General features: G+C 39.7%; 1 protein-coding gene across 1 annotated transcript in view; it reads right to left on the minus strand.

Moving 5' to 3' along the window:
- Window positions 1-13,797, minus strand: part of LOC109043279 (Activating transcription factor 3) — a 111,704-nt gene extending 97,907 nt beyond the window's left edge. Inside the window, exon 1 of the mRNA XM_019060426.2 lies at window positions 13,364-13,797. The gene's annotated coding sequence lies outside the window, so the exon portion shown is untranslated. The remainder of the gene's footprint in view (window positions 1-13,363) is intronic.
- Between the last annotated feature and the right edge of the window lie 1,752 nt (window positions 13,798-15,549).

Genomic DNA, 15,549 nt, shown 5'->3' on the forward strand with positions numbered 1-15,549 from the left:
TCGGGTAATCACTCGGAAGAAAAATGAGGCTTGGGAAGAAAGCTGCATGAAGATAAATACCTACCTTGGAGGCCGGAAAAGTACGGAAGGCTGGAAAGTGATCAAAGGGTTGCGACGGAATAAAATGCGCGACATCATATCTCCGATACCAATTGACAAGATGGAGGACTATTTTAAAGATTTATTAACGGAGAGGCGACCCGAGTTTCAAGGCGGAGTCATAAGCACTAAAGAAGATTCCAACGTGGAGATCCAGCTCCAAGATGTAGTGAAGGCTGTGAGGGAGTTGAAAACTCGCAGAGCTCCTGGACCTGGGGGTATACCGGCGGAGTTGATAAAATGTGGTACCGGTAAACTATTTGAACATCTGAGGAAACTTATGCAAGACTGTTTGCATGGTTCCGAAATACCAAAGGATTGGAAGGAATCTTGGATTACTCCCAGTCATAAGAAAGGTAGTAAGCAAGATTGCGACAACTACAGAGGTATATCGGTCACAGGAACCTTGAGCAAGGTCTACGGTAAAATTCTCAAGGCAAAGGTCGAAGAGGTTTGGAGCGGCCAGGAAGCCGAAGAACAGGCTGGTTTTAGAGCCGGTAGGTCTACCGTCGACCATTTGTTCACCATTACCCAGGTCATCGAGAAGAAAAGGGCGGTCAGCCAGGAGCTGCACTTGGTGTTTGTGGATCTTCAGAAAGCTTATGACAGCGTGCCGTTAGTGAAGCTTTGGGAAGCCTTGGAAAAAAGGGGTTTTAGCAAAGGACTTGTGGGGGCAATTAAATCATTTTATAACGGGACGATAGCAAAAATTAAATGTCGTGGAGAGTTGTCCGGAGGTTTTTTCGTCACAAAAGGGCTAAAACAAGGCTGTTGTTTGTCACCAACACTATTTAAGGTATACCTAGAGCACGTTTTAGAGGAATGGAAAAAGAAGGTTGCAGGAATGGGCGTTCCACTCCTTGATGGGCAGACCCTTTATACTCTATGCTTTGCCGATGACCAGATCGTTGTAGCTCAAGATGAGGAAGATGCAGATTACATGACGCGGAAGTTGGTCGAAGAATATCGGAAATGGGGCATGGACGTTAGTGTGTCCAAGACAGAGAAGCTGGTCGTGGGAGCAGCGCATCAACGGCAAAGCATAGAGCTTGAGGATGGACGGCGCATCGAAGAGTGTGACGAGTATAAGTATCTCGGTGTTTGGCTCGATCAGGATGGAAGGATGGATAGAGCAATTAAGGACAGGATCATCCAGGGCAGGAGAGCCATCGCGATGCTGAACGGGGTGCTCTGGGATCAGAGCATCTCAAAGGCAAACAAGCACCGGATATATGACGCCATCGTTAAAAGTATCGTGCTCTATGGTAGTGAAGTGTGGCCTTTGACGAAAAGAACGCAAGAAATGTTGAGGGCAACTGAAATGGATTTTTGGCGGCGATCTGCCGGCATTTCGAGACGGGACCGTGTCCGTAATGAGAGAATTCGCCAGGTGATGAAGGTTGAGAAAGATATCGTGCACGACGTCATGTCCAGGCAGTTATGCTGGTATGGACATGTGCAAAGAATGTCGGAGGAGAGGTTGCCCAAACAAGTTTTGGATTGGGTACCACCTGGGAAGAGGCGACGGGGACGTCCCGTAAAGGGTTGGCGGCAGGGCGTTGACAAAGAGATGTTGCGGTGTCAGTTGCCCGATAACCTCTGGGAAGACAGGCATATGTGGCGCTTGGGTGTCGTAGAACGCCAGAGTGCGTTATAAAGCGACTTTATATATATAGGTATAATTCGAAAGAACACAAGAGAGAATTGATTATCAAGATTAATTTATCTAATTAGCCTGGCAGCTTATTATGAAATTCACACTACGCACCATTCTCGGTATAATAACGGTAACAAATTAGGTTTGAATGTATTACACGTTATCGAAGGAGTAATCGCCAATGGGCGTGTCTGAGGCCATTTTGCTCTTTGACGAATGAAGCCGCGTTATGCCGATTTAGGGAATTAGGGATGTAACACTGTACAAGGCAGCTTTTCTGAGAAACTCAATCAAAAATTTGAGAGACGCTATGAGATGCATTGCTGTTAACTTATTTTATATCAAATTTTGCTTCTCTTTTAGATTTAATGCTAAGCTTTTTCATTTTGCTGAAGTTTTTGGAATAGAATTTCAAATATTCAAAGCACAATTCAATTACGATGAATTGAAATAATACAGCTTTTTAATATTAAATACGTGATCTTCGTTTTTGGATAATAATAAATGTAGCTATTTACTTGCAATTCGTCGCTATTGAATGATCATAGTATGAAGACTCTGCTGAATGAGCAAGTCTACAATATGATGCAGGTACTATTTAAAATAAATAATGAATTCAGATGGAAAAATGCATCTGAGAAAATTTTTTTATTTATACCAAAAATGTAATAGATTGAAAGAAGAGTTGAACTTAAAATATAGAAAAAAAGTAAATAAAAAAATAATAAAAAAGTAAAAAAAAAGTAATATCCGATTGGCAATTAATTTTAAGTAGAAATTTTATCAAAAAACGTGATTCTAAGACTAATTCTGACATTTCTGTTGCGTAGATGTAATAAGAGAGTAGCGCTCCTCATAGAAAAACAGTGATCCAAATTTGTTTGATCAAAAATGACTGAAGAGTATTTTCTGACTGACAGAGGAGATAAATAAGGAGAGAAAAGTAGGTGAAAGCATGCATAGAAAAAACGGATCAAGACTGAATAACAAAGCACAAAACCGTTGGATCTATAACATCTTATAACAGAATTTTATTTGATCAGCCTTGTCCCACCCCGAGGCGCCGCGCCGTCAATAAGTATATATAAGAGAAGGGGCAATGGGGGGAGAAGCGGGGGAAATCGAACCCCACCGATTACGTCATATTTCTAGGAGTGAAATTAGTGCAATACACAGAAGACGACTTTCATCCGTTTTGCATTGCACAGTGTTACCAATTTTACCAAGTTTAAAATTTCTAACGAAGCGAAATTTCTTTGCACCATCCTAATTTCGAAATTTCCAAAAGATATTTACATTTTGTGTCTAATTTTTGGATCTTGATTTTACATAGAATATTTTGGTTTCCCATTGTTGAAAGAATCAGAGGAGACCTACATTATGAAATATCTGTCTCGACGTCGCACATGGAACGAGGCAGTAGAAGAGGTCGGGCATGAAATATTTGGCTAAAATTTCAAATTTTGATGTTACATTCGTCACAAATTCAATTTCAATGGATGTTTCTGAATGGAAATTGCACAAAAAATCCAATTAATTCACACTTGACCTTTTTTGTTTCGTATTCCTAAAAATATAAGCTTTCAAAGTTTATAGATTTTATCCGATTTCTCCTATTGACTCGGTTCAGTGCGCGTCAATTGATTGATCGCCTGAAGCAATTTCAAGCATTATATGGTTAATTATCTATCTATCTTAATAATTGATTGGTAGTGAAACAAATCATAATTGGTTTTACCGAATTTCTGCAACAGCATCTCTTACAGTCATCTGAAATTAATTCTGGACACCTCTCAGTTTATGGGATCGGATAATCAGCTCAACGCAAATTGCTTGGTTTGTGAGTATTCATCTTAGCATTAACAATGATAACTTCACACTCCTTTCTCCTTGTTTTTTTTTTCCCCCACAAATGTAAGATACATAGGCAGTGAAAAATCAAGAGCATTAAAAAGAAATTAGCATTTGAAAAAAGGGGAAAAGGTGAATTTGGATTATCCTTTTTTTAACGAGGAACTACTATTTCGGTTCATTACAGAAAAAGCATACGTGCCGTTAGTTGCCCAATGCGGGTAGGCGTTTTTCGGGATGAGCCAGAAAGCAGTGGTACCTCCTTGCAAACGCGGTGTATTAAATGTCGCAGGAACTTCTTCACGTGACATTTCATGATTTGATTTTTCGCGGTAGTGAAAAATCAAGACCATCCAAAAAAATGAGCACTTGAAAAAAGGGAAGAAACTGCATTTGGATTATACTTCTTAACGAGGAACTACTATTTCAGTTCATCACAGAAACGGCATACCGTTAGTTGCCGTATGCCGTTAGTTGCTCAATGCGGATATGTGTTTTCGGGATGAGCCAGTATAGTGGATTCCTTCTTGCAAATGCAGTGAATTCAAGTGTCGCAGATACCGTGCTGAACTTTTTCACGTGAAATTCCGATTTTCCGTGAAATTTCATGATTCGATTTTTCGTGAAATTTCATGATTCGATTTTGCGTGAAACTTCATGATTCGATTTTCCGTGAAACTTCATGATCCGATTTTTCGTAAAATTTCATGATTCGATTCTACGTGAAATTTCATGAGTCGATTCTTCGTGCAATTTCATGATTCGATTTTTCCCGAAATTTCATGATTCGATTTTTCGTGAAATTTCATGATTCGATTTTTCGTGAAATTTCATGATTCGATTTTTCGTGAAATTTCATGATTCGCTTTTTCGTGAAATCTCACGATTTGACTTTTCGTGAAACTTCATGATTTGATTTTTCGTGAAATTTTGCCACTCCGATATCGAAGGCTGGAAAGCGGGAGAGCGCGCGCGCGCAGCTTTCCGAAACCCAGAAATCCGATCTTGATTCCGTATTTGTTTAGACTAGCGCGGAAAATCCGGACCACACACGAAGTTCCCGGAAAAGCGATGAGATAACCAACTGCACCAGCGCCGCGGTTCCATCCATCAAATCATCCGACGGCCAATCCGCGATTGCCATTTTATGGACGAGTTACAATTCGCCAATACGACTCGGTTACTTCCATCTAGTAAAATGGCTACACTGTTTCGTGAGTAAGGCACGGGGGCAGGTACCGCGCGAAATTCGAACTTGATATTATTTATATGCAGTTCGCGATGTGCAGCGCCGAACCAGCCCTGATCGCGTTTCAGTACAAGCGTGGAAACATGTGTCAAATGGATCCGAGGCTTCGCGGGAGTTCTGTACTGCCATGCTAAGGAAAAACGCCGTGTGAACCTTCAGGCGTTGCCAAATTTCCTCCGATAAAATGTTCATTTTCGAGGAAAGTTATGAATATTTTACCTTGAAATTTTCAGAATCTTTGGGTGAAACTGCGAACAAAATTATCTGAAAAATTGGGAGGAAAATATTCATAAGTTTATCAGGAAATACGCTTTTTATCAAAGGAAATTTGGCAACGCCTGAAGGTTCGTACGGCGTTTTTCCTTGGCACGGCAGAATGGGTCATGGATTTTCTTTATTCATTTTCTGAAAGTGCGGAGTCTAATAAGCTTTTGAGATTTGTATTTAACTTTAAGTAGCGAAGAGCCCCGTTTTGAAAATGCCGAAAATGGGGCCCATTTGAAACGATATTTTTGATGAGCTCTGGTGGCATAGCCAGGCAGGGTGCGTTTGCTGATTGGCTGGGCTCAACTTCAGACATCGCCTGGCACGTCATCTCGACTGCCGGCTATTTTGATTGGTCGTATTTGGAATAGCGTTTTCTCTCCTTAGAAATGATTTCTTGAGCTTTTTAATGAGGTTTTTGGTCTTTTTACGAAACTTCACTTGAGGAAAAAATGTTATGTAACCCTGCAAAAATCCCTTACTACCACCCCATTGTCAATTTAAACCTCTTATAATTTTTTAAGCGATCCGCTTCAATGCCTCCACCAATAGGAGCGCTACATTTTCTCTATGTCTTATTTGTCTATCGCTATGTCTATTAATATCAACAATCAGCCCGAGGGAGACTGAATCCTTGACTCTTAGTGACGGACTGAACCATTATCGACGGTGTAAGTCGGCAATCACGTAACTCGGTTTGCGACGTCGCAGACTTCCTATCGTACTTTATTTTTTAAACGGAAAACTACTCAACGGCAATTCTTTAAAACTGTCGTCATTTTTCTACTCTGAGCGAAGAAAATTCTGCAAAAACTGCAAGAAATGATGTCAATTTGTTCTCCTTTAAAAAAATAACATAGAGGCGGAGATTTTCAGACGCCGCAAACGAGTTATGTGATTGCCGACTTACACCGTCGATTTACTCTGTGCATTTCGACCACTATACTGACGTACTAAGGAAGAACGCCGTATGAACATTAGAGAGTTTCCAAATTTTCCTTGATAAAAAATGTATTTTCGACAGCATCAATGCATATTTTTACCTGATATTTTCTAATATTTTAGATTAAATTACGTACAAATTTGTCTGAAAATTTTGGAAAACATTATTCACATTTTCCCCAGTAAATTCGATTTTTCGCAGAGGAAACTTGGCAACGTCTGAAGGCTCGTACGGCGTTCTTCCTTAGCACGGCAGTATGGCTCCATGGCAGTCTCATTTAGATTCAAACTCATTCAGAGACTAAAAACAGATCTACAATCCTGGTCCGGTGACTTTGGCTGCGACGGCAACGAGAACGGACTTGAAGCTCATACAAGTTCCCGAGTTTATTGCGCTGCACTTGAGTCGTGATTAGAGCATATGGCGGACGTCATGTTAGGTTACAATGATATATAGAAGGAATACAGTTAAAGCGCTCGTGATAATATTGTTACGAGTTTTTTCCGTCGTAAAACATAAAGGTGGCCGAGGAGAGAGAAAACAAGAGGCTTCACGAGAGGAAACACCGAGAAATCCAGGTTACTGGTGTAATTGATGCGTTATTATGTCCTTCTGAGAATCGCTCGTTTTGGCTTCGGATATTTGTCCTGAATTATTATTTATTGGCCATTAAAATGATCCCACATTAAAAGACAGTGTCCAAGTTATCAATCAAATAAATTCTAAAACCTTTCGTGACTGGTGTTTGTTTTACCCCCGTCCGACCAGAGAAAACTTACCAGGAGATGGAAGCCAAAAGGGTTTAATTGCATTTCAATGTTGTAAAGTTTCATCCTACTCTGACAGTATATTCATGTTTACTCAGATATGATCGCTAATTTTTTGGATTTTTTTTTTTTTTTTTTTTTTTTTTTTTTTACCCGATGGAAATTTCCTAAAATTGTTGATGTAGATGAACTTGAACTGAAACTTTGTAATGGACAAGTCAATAAATAAATGATTACGTTCTCAGATGAAACCTTGAAAAGGTATAGAACAATAATCATTGCGTTTCGACTCAAGCCTTTCCATATTTTATAGACCCTGCATGCACTCTCAGTGTACAATGTACCACTATATGAGCTGCATTTTGCCATTCAAAACTACAATATCTGGTTCATATATAAAATCATCTCGCGATCACAAAGGGAAATTAATGACACATATTTTAGGTACCTACCTATCTATCATGAGCTAGAAATTGTTGTTACTAATTGCGAAAAGTGGTCCAGATGGAGTAAGATTCAAGCTTTTGTTTGTTTTTTGACGGGACGGAATGTAAGTATATATCACAAAAACTCCCAATGGGTTACCTTTTGAGCTTTTTGATGTTTGATTTTTTTCCCCATGATATTTTGATGAGGAGGCCTGTCTCCTAGTGTTTTCATTATTACTTCATAACTGTTCCTTTGAGGTACGGTTGCACTCACGAACATAAGGACTCCTCAGGTAAAATGATAACTGGGTTATAGGTGTAAGGTCATCTCGCTAATTCATCGAAAAGAAGGGGGCTCACCTATCCGTGCAAGCAAACACTCAGCTCAGACGAGAGGCACCAGGCTTTTTCGGACCCCCGCAGTTCCGTTGACGAGCTAATATTTCACAGCGCGGTGATAATTTTCATTAGACAGAAATGAAGCGGCTGTAAACGTCAGCGACCATGTTTGCCGGGTCCGTGCATAAATCCTCGTGCATCCCTAACGACAAGGGCCTATTAACCATTCAAACTCTATGACACTAAATTTTTCTAGGAGATCTGGCACGCGTGGCAATAGTTATGACAAAATGACGTGCAGAAAACGGTGTTGCCGCACTAAAGTAATTAACGCATGTGATCTTTCAATTTTTAGACCCGGGAATAATTGAGGCATTTTTCGGTGAAAGAGCGTATGAGGCTTGCAATGCTGCAAAGATTGTGCAATTTTTTATAGCGTTCACGGCTGATTAAATTCATTTAAAGTCTACCTACAACCTCATAATAGTGAAAAAAACTCGGAAGTAGATTCAGGGAAAAATGCATGGTAGAACTATCGGATAAGTTACTTACTATTAGAGGACTGCGTTGCACGATCTAAGCAGCATTGGAAGCCCCCTGAGAACGTGAAAAAATTCTCACAGATAAGGCTAGGGCCTTTTCGTAAATAAAATCTTGCTCAATTACCAATAATTACATGATAACTATTCGCACAACGAGGGAGCTACACCTCCCCACCGCTTTGTGGCCCAACCCCGAAGCGCTTGGCGCCCCAGGCGCACAGTGGATCGAGTCAATAGGGGAGGTCGAACATAATTTGGAAGCTTTAAACGCTTATAACTCCGTTTATAAAAAATTTTAAGGGTAAAAAAGTGGTTCCATTCGTTTCCTCGTGAAATTTTCTGCTGAGAACACCCCTTGAAATTTATAATGTGACGAAATAAACATCAAAATTTGCAGTTTTAGTCAAAAATTTCATGCCCGACCTCTCTAATTGACTCGATCCATTGTGAGGCGTTACGCGTTAATATATGGTTGGTTGGTAGATACGTTAATTTGGTGCTTTTAACAATTGAGTCATTAACACCTTAGAGGAGAGATCAAAATATGGTGCAGAATTCAAAAATTTAAAAGATAAGCGTCACAAAAAGGTAGTGCAAAATTAAAAGTTAGGACAAGGAAATAATACATTAAATTTGGAGATTGATTCGTTTGAAAAAGAATGTGCGTGTATTTAAAATGTAGTATAAGAAAATAATTCTCTCTGAAAATTGGTCGTTTAAACTCGAAAACAAGCCATGATTTTAGGATTCCACGAAATAATTCGAAGAGTTTGACAACTTAGGAGGAAGATCGTTTAGTGGCCGTTAATAAAAAATGAGGTGAAACCATCGTCTCCCGTGCCGCCGCGCCGCGCCGCGCCGGCCGTCCTCCCCCGGCTCTGTCCCTCGTCTAATTTAAATGATGGTAACCATTTGAAGTAATTAGAGCAAGGCTTAAACGACACGAGCATAAAAAAAAATATTCCCCGGGAGAAAAGGGAATAAAGTCTGGTCCGCCTTGTTTTATTGCATATTTCACGGGGTCGCACCGCGTCGCTCCAAAAAGTGAGGAGGGGACCTGGACCTCCCCATGACCAACGACCATGACTCTTTCCCTGAAGTGTGAGAAGCCTCCCAAAAGACTACCTTTAATGGAGAATTTGTATGCAAGTTTTGTATTGCTTCATCTGAAAGTACATACTTAAAGAGCTGATTCCACAGTATTTTTTAAATTTTTTTTTCTGATATAGGAAATAGTATAAAATGGATTTAAAAGTGAGAAAATGAACCGCCTAGTGACGTCATGTGTGGCGTTTCCCATTTAAACACACTATTTTAGCAGATTGTATCATTTTGTCATATCTTCTCCACTTGTTCAATTCATGAACCAAGGGTATTCTTGTGTTCAGTTTACTCAGTAGTTTCCACTTTAACATGAAGTTCATCAAATTTCAGACACCTGCAAATTCCCTGTTTAGGAAACCCGATGGATTCCATTGACTTGTGGTTGAATGAAACCTTGTAATGAGAGAAGTTTTTGTTATAATTTCTAACGAATAAAAACGAAAATCTCCTCGGAGGCCGCACGAGAATATGTCAATTATTTTTAGAAATTTTAAAAAATTATTACTCATTTGCACATTAATTGATTTCTATTTCCTCCGCATAGGAATTCCCCTAACGGTATTTGCGCCAAATGCTTACGTTTTCCAATCCTCGATGTTGTTGGACCTTATTGTAAAACTTGCCTTGTTATAAAATAAAAACTGTTATCTTTATATCCATCTATCTATCTATTTACTTGATTTTATTAATGAGGACACGTTTCGCTCTCTTCTGATAGGCTTCTTCAGCGCGACATCTATTAACGGGCAAGTGAGAACTTTTTTTATAATTTTTAACGTGAGGTCAAACAACTTTGGTGATACAAAGTTTACCATTGCAGCATAGGAACGCAAATCTTGGTTTGAGACGTAAAACATCCTGTTTTACTTTGTTTCTTAAATGAAAATACTGAACGTCATTCCTTGTAAACTTCCCTGACTCTACTTTTCTTTGTAAAGAATATTCTGTGAAAATTGCAAGCAAAAGGGTTGGTTTGTTCTGCTTTGAAAAAATAAAACGAGAGGGAAGAATTTGAAACTTTGTAAACGAAATGAGCATTCCTGTAGTTTCACTCCATAAACAGACGACTTCTTTTCCGTGGTTACCTATTCTAGACTATTCACTACTGTTATGTCTGCACTGCATATACCATGTTATTTCAATTTCAAGGAGAAATATGAATTTGCGAGACAAGTTTACTTTATTTCATTTTTTTCTCCATGAAAATTTAAGTGTTAAGATGACCTACAGTCATAAAAACTGGATGGGCATCTGGCGTGAAAGCAGCTGAGGGAACATTGATACGTGAAAGAGAAATTTGTTGATTTTCCTATCTAATTTTTAGCAAATGATTTTAAAGTGGCTCGACATATCGTTAATGCATTTCATATTTTTTATGTTCTCTCGTCCTCGAATTTTTGCAACATCTGCCGTAATAGTGGAGCAACAGGTCTGGGCATGTTTTGAAGTCAAGGGACCCAATCGATGAGAAACAAACTGTGACCTGATCCTGATAGGTTTTTTTCTCGAATTTTTTATATTTATTTCCTTTCTCCCATATTTTACGGCATTGCTCGTTTAGCCCTATTGCCGAAATTGAAATGCTTTTGTGTTCTCTTTCGTTCATGCGAACCTGACTGTAAGTGAGTGAAAGCTATAACTGGTCATAGCGACACAGGAGATGAGGCAGTTCACTTTGTTATATTTCTTTTTTACTCTCCTTAAATAATATTTGTCATATGATTTAATGGGTCGTTTGAAACTCGAAGTATCAACCCGGCTCTCCAGGCGAGTTTTGCTGCTTTCATTTCCTGTCATCTCACGTAAAGTTTTGTAAATTGCACCATTAAGTCCACAATAATATCTGAACTCTTGGAATGTTTCTATACACCCAAGTAGCAGCAATCGCGGTAAATTGCGATTTAATCGGAGGATGTATCGCGATTTTATCAATGTCGATTTATCTCAATGTTATTGGATATCGTTATAAATTCCGATTTCATCGCATAAATTTGCAATATAATTGCGATTTTATCTACGGCGATTCATCGCAATATTATCGAACAAAAGTCCTAATAAATAATTGAGATAAGATTCCGATTTTACCAAAGGCGACTTTGTAAACATGAAGTTGCGACACCATCGAGGATAATCGCTCAAACGTTGATGATCCTGGCGATCATATCGCCGAAAAATCTTTTCAAAAATCGCAACTTAATTTCAAAATATCGCAATTTATCCGTTGAAAAATGCCTCTTCGGCAGTTAGGTCCTCACGAGCACGAAGTTGACAGGCTTTTAAAATGACGACTCGTATTCTCATGTCTTTCTCCAATTTGGAGCTTTTCACTGAGCGGATAATGCAAAGCACCTACTTTTAAGTCAAGCAGTGTGTATCCTGACAAGAAAGATGACACTATGCGTGGAAAGTTCTGTGGTAAAAATTTTAGATGACTTTGGGACTTTGAAATGAATCACTAAAATTAGGAAGTGAATGGTGTAGGCGTAGTTACATGTGTGTCTTTCTGTACTTCCCAACTTCCTCCAAAACTTTGCAAAAGAGTTCTTTTCTTTCAAAGGGTTTTTTTTTTCATTCTCAATACTTACGCGTAAGGAACAATAGGGGATACTTATCACCTTCTTTTGACTGGAAAGTGTAGGGAACAAAATTACATTTGGACCGCGTTGAGCAGAAAGGAACTAGGCAACATCAGCTAATGCCACATTTAACCGGGCAGTTTAATTTTTTACGAGGAATGTTTATGCAAATCCCTTTGAAAATTTAAAGGAATTTGCTTCGTACTATGCAGAAACTTGGAAATGTGTTCACTTCTTTGGCCTTAGAATAGCTTTTTAAAGGATTATGAGGTGCTCCTCTAGGAGGATAGGCGTCAAAAAAGCCTTCCACGAACCTCTTTCTCTTATGTAGCGACGCTTGTTCCCTATTAGAACAGGAATAAAAAGCTTCTCGGAATTTTAACAGCCGTTTCTGTACCTTTTCATCCAACCTCCTATTTGCAAAATGATTTTTCATCCTTGTGTACACTGGGGAAAAAAAACACATTGGATCTAGTCCAGACTCTTGAAAACATTGACACGAAAAAATACTCTTGATTCGATCAGATTTAAGCTTAAATCAAAAGGAAGTCCGCTCAAATTAAAAGGCTTGGTTCTTGATTTCAGCAAAAATCCGATTGAATCAAGAGTATTTTTCCTTGTCGATGTTTTTCTGAGTCTGGACTCTAGATCAAATGTGTTTTTTTTCCAGTGTACCTATACCTATATTGCTCGTTTGATTCTGTTCGTGGATGACTATCCCTCCTCACTTTGATATGTAATCGCAATTCAAAAATGGAAATGGGTGAACCCTTCCCCCAAAAATATACGTGGCCCCTCCCGAGAAATATGAGGGATTTTGCTAAGTATGTAAGTGTGTAACGTGTCTTCCATCTTTGAAATTGTACTTACATCAAGTTTTCGGTGAGAACAGCAAAACGTTTTCTTCGGAGCCAGAGAAATCCCACAAACCTCCCTATGGAGTCCCACAGACCTCCACCTATGGTGGAATGTCTTTCAGTGGCCCTCACCAGATTCCCCTAATGAGGTACCCCCTGGCCCACTCCCAAAAAGTTCCTAATTCCGCCTTTGCAAGAGTGCTCACGAAGCATCAGCAAGTCCATCCAGCCTTAAAGGAAGGGAGAACAATGGGGGTCCTGGTCCCTCATAGATTTTCGAAAAAATTACGTAGTAAGAGAGTTATAGTTTATAGTACATACGGGCACGGGCAATGTCCCTATATAATATATAGGGGCATAGTATAGGGGTATATAGTATATAGTATATACCTTTCCCCTCCCACATCAGCGTAAGTCTTCGATGAATTTTTCAGTGGAGCCAAGCCGGCTGAAAGTAGGATCTGAAAATGAGAGTCAGCTGTGCGCATTTGTTGGATGGTAAAATTTCTGGAATGTTGGGAAATCTTCAGCCATTGGAAAGGTAGTCAGTACACAAGTATCGATTCGTCGGAGCTTCGCCAATATTTTTTCGCAAAATTGAAGAAAAACCACGGGTCTCGCCTTCAGCCCCTTCTCTCAGAGGAGCATATAAAAAGAGAAAATCAGAATTTTTCCATGCCTGCTTACCTTCGTCTGTAGTGCTCATAAATCCCACGGTAGCTTGCGTAATCCTTTACGAACTCAAAAGCCACACTAAAACAAAACAGCTGAACGACGACAAAATTATAGTCTCAAAAAATCCATAAAAATCCCGAAGATTACAGCACTTGTATTCGAGCGTACCACATAAACAACGCAACAAGCCGGCCTTTCCGGAACCGGGGTATAACAACAACAGATCAAATAGAAAACACGAAGCGTAGCACGGGTAACTTAAGTCACTACATTAAAAATTGGTTTGTAACAAAATTGTAACGTAATTTTCCTCGGGAAAATGTGAAAACACGGTGTGAAAAACACGCGGGGAAGGTAAACAACTCGGTTGGCGGACCGCGCAGAGCACCAGCCGTCGACGTCGCGGATACGACTGGTCTGATGAGGTGCGCTTCGCGGCGGGAGCAGCGCGCTCGTAGAGCCGGGTTAAAAATAGGACTGATGTCACAACGGAGGCCTCCCATTGGTCGGCGCCGACGCCCCGGCCGCTCGCCATTGGCCGCCGTGACGTGCCTTCGTCGTCGAAACGCTTACTTCATCTAGACGCCGATACGTACCCGTGTGTGCGTGCAGGACTTCGCGCTGCGGGCAGTAGACGTATTTCGATTGATTCTCGACAAGAGAAACGTACATAGAAGTGGGTGAATGATGCTGTGCTAAGGAATAACGCCGTATGAACATTTGAGAGTTGCCAAATTTCCTCCTATAAAATGTTTATTCTTCAGAGAAGTTATCAATATTTGTCCTTGAAATTTTTACACTATTTGGATCAAATGAACCACTAGACAAGGTACGAATTTAAGCATTCTGATACATGTTCCTTGACCAGAATTTCACGTAGAACACGATTCGTGCAACAAAAATTACCGAAATCAATTCCTTACAAAGATATTAACGTTTTTACCTCACATTGGTTACGAGGAATTTGAACTGCCCCCTCACAAGAAACTCAAAGCTCTACGTGAGTCAAATCGTGCACTACAACGGTTTCAGCAAGCTTCTCAATCGAGCAATGTTCATTTCCCACCATGTGTTGTTCAAACTTTAACAACTTGCTATAGCTGAGCCAAAGCGTCAAGATTGAGGTTGCCAGATTTTTATATCGCAGAGACTGTCATGATAACGTTTAGCGCGATGTGAGTCACGTAGAGCATTGAGTTTTCATGAGCGGGTGGTTTGAATTCACGCATCAAGAATCATTAAATATCTTTGTACGGAGTTAATTTAGGTAATTTTCAATGTGCACATCGTGTTCTACGTAAAATTTTGATTACGAAACGTGTATCAGAATGCTGAAATTCGTGCCTTGTCTCTTGGTCCATTACGAACGAAATTCCCCGAAAACTTGAAAGAAAAATGTTCTTATATATTCCCATAAATTCGTGATTTATCAAAGGAAATTTGGCAACGCCTTGAGGCTCATACGGCGTTTTTTCCTGAGCATGGCAGAATGGGTCTAATATTTTTCTTCATGAATGAGATATTTTGCGCTCAGTTTTGAATGAATAACTCAGCTTAAGACTGCTTATCAGCTTAACTTACGCTTAAGACTACCCGCCTGGCAAGCGGGGAAGGGAGGAGTATTGTTAGGGGCATTCTGCTGTGGCAAGGAAAAACGCCGTATGAACCCTCAGGCGTTGCCAAATCTTCTTCGATAAAACAGGAATTTCCTGGTAAACTTATAAATATTTTTCATCCAAATTTTCAGAGAATTCTGTTCGTATTTGGATCTAGAGTTCCTGAAAATGTCGAGGAAAATTATTCATAACTTTCCTCAAAAATAAACGTTCTATCGAAGGAAATTTGGCAACTCTCGACTGTTCATACGGCGTTCTTCCTTAGCACGGCAGCATTGGTCCTGTTACTTCTGCTTTATCCCTTTTTTCTATGGTCGATTTGCTGAGCAAAACGAATGACCGTATTGCGCTAATATTGATGCAATGTTCCATGCAACATCACCGAGTGATTTTGTTGCGAATACTCCCGCTTCAAATACTTGAATACTTTGAATACTTTCAAAATATTTATACCATGATACCCGCGGAAAAAGGAACCTTGTTCTTGAGGAATATTCTACAATGGTGCGAGAAAATATCCCCAGCAATATCAACATGGGATTTTGAATGAAATATCGCACCAATTTTTCCTCAATCATAGCT

The sequence above is a fragment of the Bemisia tabaci genome, unplaced genomic scaffold (genome assembly GCF_918797505.1).
Source record: "Bemisia tabaci unplaced genomic scaffold, PGI_BMITA_v3".
Classification (NCBI taxonomy): Eukaryota; Metazoa; Arthropoda; class Insecta; order Hemiptera; family Aleyrodidae; genus Bemisia; species Bemisia tabaci.